Below are 7,280 nucleotides of genomic sequence, written 5' to 3'. Positions count from 1 at the left end.
CATCTTTGGACTGTGGGAGGAAACCAGAGTACCCGGAGGATACACACGCACACCATGGGAGAATGTGCAAAATCTACACAGACAGTCCCCCGAGGCTAGAATTGAACCCGGGTCCCTGGCACTGTGAGGCAGAAGTGCTAACCACTGTGCCAACCTGGCGCCGCTCTGTCCAGACCCTCCTCGTGATTGTGAAATCTCCCTCTCCACCTTCCCTTCCCATGAGGAAAACAGTCCCAGATTCTCCAATCGATCCGAGTGACTGAAGTTCCTCAACCCAGAAACCAGTCTCCTGAATCTTTCTCTGCACCCTCTCTCTCTCCCGAACACCTCTACATCTTCCAAACGTTTGGCACCCGGAACTGGACGCAACGCTCCAGCTGAGGCTGAAGCAGAGTTTTAATCATATTTATTATCACCTCCTTACTCTTGTACTCTGTCCCCCTGTTAATAAAACCCAGGATACCATCTGCTTCATTAACTGCTCTCTCAAACTGTCCTGCCACTTTCAGTGATCTATGCACATCTACACCCAGGTCCTCGACTCCCTCACCTTGTTTTACAATTGCACCATTTATTTTATATTGTCTGTCTGCATTCTTCCAACTGGAATACAGCAAGTAGAGCTGAGGAAAACTGATAGAATGCTACTGTTTATTGTGAGGGGAATTGATTACAAAAGTAGGGAGGTTATGCTTCAGTTGTACAGGGCGTTGGTGAGACCACATGTGGAGTATTGTGGACAGTACTGCTCTCCTTATTTAAGGAAAGATGTAAACGTGTTAAAAATTGTTGAGAGATGATTTACTCAACAAATCCCAGGAATGGTCTGATGAGGAAAGGTTGGAGAGGTTTGGTTTATGTCCACTAGAGTTTAGATAGTGAGAGGTGACTCAGTTGAAACCTTTAAGAGGCTGATGGGTGTTGAGGGTGGATATGGAGAGGATGCTTGTGGGACAATCTAGAACTCAGGATCACTGTTTAAAAGTAACGGGCCGTTACTGTTGGATAGATTCTTCATTAACAAGGGGGTGAAAAGTTATCGGGGGGTGACGCAGGAATGTGGGGTTGAGGTTAAAAAAGGTTAACAGCTTCAAATATCTAGGCGTGTACATCACCAACAATCTGTCCTGGTTCACCCACGTTGACACTACGACCAAGAAAGCACAACAGCGCCTTTATGTCCTCAGGAAACTAAGGAAATTTGACATGTCCACATGAACTCTTATCAATTTTTACAGATGCACCATAGAAAGCATCCTATCTGGCTGCATCACAGTCTGGTATCATGGAATCCCTACAGTGCAGAAGGAGGCCATTCGGCCCATCAAAGGCCTCCGAAAGAGTACCCGACCCAGGCCCACTTCCCTGCCCTGTCCCACCCCCGAACACTAAGGGAAAATTTAGCACGGCCAATCTGCCTAACCTGCACACATTTGGACTGTGGGAGGAAACCGGAGCACCTGGAGGAAGCCCACGCAGACACGAGGAGAAAGTGCAAAATCCACATCTAGAGTTATCCGAGGTCGGAATTGAACCCGGGTCTCTGGTGCTGTGAGGCAGTCGTGCTAGCCACTGTGGCACTGTATGGTATGGCAACTGCTCGGCCCAAGACCATAAGAAACTACAGAGAGTCGTGAACATAGCCCAGTCCATCATGCATCCCAGCCTTCCATCCATTGACTCTGTCTACACCGCCCACGGCCTTGGGTAAGCGGGCAGCATAATCAAAAACCCCTCCCACCCGGGTTATTCCCGCTTCCAAACTCTTCCATTGGCCAGGAGATACAAACGTCTGAGAACATGCACTAACAAATTCAAAAACAGCTTCTTCCCCGCAGTTACCAGACTCCTGAACGACCCTCTTATGGACTGAATTGATGTCTCCACGCAGCTTCTCTACTGAGTAGTCCTACACTCCGCATGCTTCACCTGATGACTATGTCTCTGTGTATAAATTGTATATCTACCGTATGTTTTTCATGCATGGAATGATCTATCTGGACTGTACACAGAACAATTTTTTCACTGTTCCTCGGTACACGTGACTATAAACCTAAATCCAAATCCAAAATGATCAGCCAGATAGAATGGGGGAGCAGGTTCGAAGGTTGAGGGGTCACCTCCTTCTCCATGTTTGTAGAAGTCAATCACTTCACACTCCTCTCCACTAAATTTCATAGAATCCCTACAGTGGAGAAGGAGGCTGTGATGATATGCATAAGGCAAGTTTGTATATAATGTTATGCATGACCTCCGACCACTAGGTGACAGACTAAACCCATCACATGACCCTGTGGTCTGGGGGTTGGGAGTAGGTTGTTCTGGAGGACAGATATGTTTTGCAGTAGTTGCACAATAGTTAATTAGTGTCAGTAGTTTATTATTTGGTTTATCCTAGTTATCTTATCACGCAGTTGTTCTACAATAAATTATTTAAACTATATGTTCTGTTGTGCATCATTCAATTCAGCCAGTCTACAGAACATGACGGAGGCCATTCGGCCCATTAAGTCTGAACCGACCCCCTGAAGTAGCAGCCTACCTGAGCCCTATCCCCATAACCTCACCTAACCTGCACATCTTTAGATTGTGGGAGAAAACCCATGCAGAGATTGGGAGTAAGTGCAAACTCCACAGTCACCCAAGGCCAGAGTCAAACACGGGTCCCTGATGCTGTGAGGCATCAGTGTTAACCACTGTGCCACTCTATCCCCATTTCCACCTTGCCTGTGCCTTTTTGAAGTTTGACACGGTCCCCTCACAGTTCACAATTCCTCCGGGGTGTTTGTCACCCATAAATTTTGAAAGTGCTTCTAGTGCCCCAAAGACGAGGGGCGGGAGTCTCCCGTCTCCTAGCCACCTGTTTCCTGGTGGTGCCCCGTTTGCTGGCGGTGGGATCCTCTCATCCCGCTGCTTATCAATGGACCTTTCCATGCCGCCAGGAAACCCGCGGTCACGTGTGTGCTGAGGTGGGAACAGGGAATCCCAACAGCCGGCCAAGGCCATTAATAGTGAACAGGGTGATACTGTTCCAGTTGACAGCGATGCCGGAAAGCAGCGGATTTAAGGTGATTGACAAAAAGAAGGACTGGGGACAGGAGGAGAAACTCATCCCCCACTCTCCCCCCCCAGGGAGAGGTTAGGATGGGGAATGCGCTGCCTGACAGTGTGGGGGGGAGTCAGGGTCACTTGAGACTTTTCAAAGGGAATCGGATCGCTGGCTGAACAAGAAGAATATGTAGGGCTTGGGGGAGAAGGTGGGGAAGCAGGACACTCTCAGAGAGCTGACGTACACAGATGGGCTGAATGGCTTCCTCCTGAGCTGTTGACACCCTGCGACTCAATGAATATACCCTGGTGACAATCCAACAAGTCTGCTCGACTCTCCGAGACCTTGACATTCCCCTGCAGTGGGTGCAGCCCAGAATTTGGCCAGTTAAATGTTTTCCACATTCAGTTCCCATCCTGATACTTTTAGCGGGCGTGTGAATCGAGCACTTGTTTCATTGAACTCAGGTTAACATTGTATGTGGTCTCAACACTATTTACTTCATCAGAGTCCCAAATATCACACCAGCAGCTAATAAGCTGTTGTTCGACTGTCATCATCAAGGGTTTTCTCCGCAATGCTCCCCAAACTGCACAGAATATTAAACTTTCTCTCTCTGCAGACTGAATGACATAATCGAGGTTAATACACACAGCAAAGAAATGAGGAAGTGCTGGACTGTTGGAGGGTCAGAACTGAGGGAGTGCTGCACATTCTGAGGGTCAGTACTGAGGGAGTGCTGCACTGTCGGAGGGTCAGTACTGAGGGAGTGCGGCACTGTCAGAGGGTCAGTACTGAGGGAGTGCTGCACTGTCGGAGGATCAGTACTGAGAGAGCGCTGCACTGTCGGAGGATCAGTACTGAGGGAGTGCGGCACTGTCAGAGGGTCAGTACTGAGGGAATGCTGCACTGTCGGAGGGTCAGTACTGAGAGAGTGCTGCACTGTTGGAGGGTCAGTACTGAGGGAGTGCTGCACTGTCAGAGGGTCAGTACTGAGGGAGTGCTGCACTGTCAGAGGGTCAGTACTGAGGGACTGCTGCACTGTCAGAGGGTCAGTACTGAGGGAGCGCTGCATTGTCAGAGGGTCAGTACTGATGGAGTGCTGCACCGTCAGAGGGTCAGTACTGAGGGAGTGCTGCACTGTCAGAGGTCAGTGCTGAGTGAGTGCTGCACTGTCGGAGGATCAGTACTGAGAGAGTGCTGCACTGTCAGACGGGTCAGTGCTGAGGGAGTGCTGCACTGTCAGAGGGTCAGTGCTGAGGGAGTGCTGCACTGTCGGAGAGTCAGTACTGAGAGAGTGCTGCACTGTCAGAGGGTCAGTGCTGAGGGAGTGCTGCACTGTCAGAGGGTCAGTACTGAGGGAGTGCTGCACTGTCGGAGTGTCAGTACTGAGAGAGTGCTGCACTGTCAGAGGGTCAGTACTGAGGGAGTGCTGCACTGTCAGAGGGTCAGTACTGAGGGGGCGTTGCACTGTCGGAGGGTCAGTACTGAGAGAGTGCTGCACACTCAGTGACGCAGTGCTTCTGGGTCAAGTTCAAACTAAACTCAAAAGGTCATTTTGCCTTAAAAGTGTTCCTAAGCAACAGCCCATTCATTCTCTAAACTCTTTGTCTCCGAAAAGTTCCAGAGATGTAGAGGAAAGGATTGCAAAGATGATTCTGGATAGGAGCGAAAATAACAGGGTAGTTGTTATGGGGGACTTTAACTTTCCAAATATTGACTGGAAACACTATAGTTCGAGTACTTTAGATGGATCCGTTTTTGTCCAATGAGTGCAGGGGGGTTTCCTGATGCGGTATGTAGATAGACCAACAAGAGGCGAGGCCATATTGGATTTGGTACTGGGTAATGAACCAGGACAGGTGTTAGATTTGGAGGTAGGTGAGCATTTTGGTGATAGTGACCACAATTCGATTACGTTTACTTTAGCGATGGAAAGGGATAAACCCCAGGGCAAGCGTTATTGCTGGGGGAAAGGCAATTATGATGCGATGAGGCAAGACTTAGGATGCATCGCCTGGAGAGGAAAACTGCAGGGGATGGACACAATGGAAATGTGGAGCATGTTCAAGGAACAGCTACTGGGTGTCCTTGATAAGTATGTACCTGTTAGGCAGGGAGGAAGTGGTCGAGTGAGGGAACCATGGGTTACTAAAGCAGTTGAAACACTTGTCAAGAGGAAGAAGGAGGCTTATGTGAAGATGAGACGTGATGGTTCAGTTGGGTCGCTTGAGAGTTACAAGTTAGCTAGGAAGGACCTAAAGGGAGAACTAAGAAGAGCCAGGAGAGGACATGAGAAGTCTTTGGCAGGTATGATCAAGGATAACCCTAAAGCTTTCTATAGGTATGTCAGGAATAAACGAATGACTCAGGTAAGAGTAGGGCCAGTCAAGGACAGTAGTGGGAAGTTGTGCGTAGAGTCCGAGGAGATAGGAGAGGTGCTAAATGAATATTTTTCGTCAGTATTCATACAGGAAAAAGACAAAGTTGTCGAGGAGAATACTGAGATACAGGCTACTAGACTAGAAGGGCTTGAGGTTCATAAGGAGGAGGTGTTAGCGATTCTGGAAAGTGTGAAAATTGATAAGTCCCCTGGGCCGGATGGGATTTATCCTAGGATTCTCTGGGAAGCTAGGGAGGAGATTGCTGAGCCTTTGGCTTTGATCTTTAAGTTATCTTTGTCTACAGGAATAGTGCCAGAGGACTGGAGGATAGCAAATGTTGTCCCCTTGTACAAGAAGGGGAGTAGAGATAACCCCGGTAACTATAGACCAGTGAGCCTTACTTCTGTTGTGGGAAAAGTCTTGGAAAGGTTTATAATAGATAGGATGTATAATCATCTGGAAAGGAATAATTTGATTAGAGATAGTCAACATGGTTTTGTGAAGGGTGGATCGTGCCTCACAAACCTCATTGAGTTCTTCGAGAAGGTGACCAAACAGGTGGATGAGGGTAAAGCAGTTGATGTGGTGTATATGGATTTCAGTAAAGCGTTTGATAAGGTTCTCCACGGTAGGCTATTGCAGAAAATACAGAGGCATGGGATTCAGGGTGATTTAGCAGTTTGGATCAGAAATTGGCTAGCTGATAGAAGACAAAGAGTGGTGGTAGATGGGAAATGCTCTGACTGGTGTCCAGTTACTAGTGGTGTGCCACAAGGATCTGTTTTGGGGCCGTTGCTGTTTGTCATGTTTATAAATGACCTGGAGGAGGTCGTAGATGGATGGGTGAGTAAATTTGCAGATGACACTAACGTCGGTGGAGTTGTGGACAGTGCAGAAGGATGTTACAAGTTACAGAGGGACATAGATAAGCTGCAGAGCTGGGCTGAGAGGTGGCAAATGGAGTTTAATGCAGAAAAGTGTGAGGTGATTCATTTTGGAAGGAATAACAGGAAGGCAGAGTACTGGGCTAATGGTCAGATTCTTGGTAGTGTGGACGAGCAGAGGGATCTCGGTGTCCATGTCCATAGATCCCTGAAAGTTGCCACCCAGGTTGAGAGGGTTGTTAAGAAGGCGTACGGTGTGTTAGCTTTTATTGGTAGAGGAATTGAGTTTCAGAGCCATGAGGTCATGTTGCAGTTGTACAAAACTCTGGTGCGGCCGCATTTGGAGTATTGTGTGCAGTTCTGGTCACTGCATTATAGGAAGGATGTGGAAGCATTGGAAAGGGTACAGAGGAGATTTACAAGAATGTTGCCTGGTATGGAGGGAAGATCATATGAGGAAAGGCTGAAGGACTTGAGGCTGTTTTCGTTAGAGAGAAGAAGGTTAAGAGGTGACTTAATTGAGGCATACAAGATGATCAGAGGATTAGATAGGGTGGACATCGAGAGCCTTTTTCCTCGGATGGTAATGTCCAGCACGAGGGGACATAGCTTTAAATTGAGGGGAGATAGATATAGGACAGATGTTAGAGGCAGTTTCTTTACTCAGAGAGTAGTAAGGGTGTGGAATGCCCTGCCTGCAACAGTAGTGGACTCGCCAACACTAAACGCATTCAAATGGTCATTGGATAGACATATGGATGATAAGGGAATAGTGTAGAGGGACTTTAGAAGGGTATCACAGGACGGTGCAACATCGTGGGCCGAAGGGCCTGTACTGCGCTGTAATGTTCTATGTTCTAAACTCTCTGAGCACAATAGAGACACAATGTGAAATGAAACCAAAAAATCCCACAACTAAAGTTTGGTCCCTTTCTTACACATCAACACTAAATTAACCTCACT

This window comes from Scyliorhinus canicula, chromosome 12 (genome assembly GCF_902713615.1).
Source record: "Scyliorhinus canicula chromosome 12, sScyCan1.1, whole genome shotgun sequence".
NCBI lineage: Eukaryota > Metazoa > Chordata > Chondrichthyes > Carcharhiniformes > Scyliorhinidae > Scyliorhinus > Scyliorhinus canicula.
Note: the sequence above shows the minus strand (reverse complement) of the source record.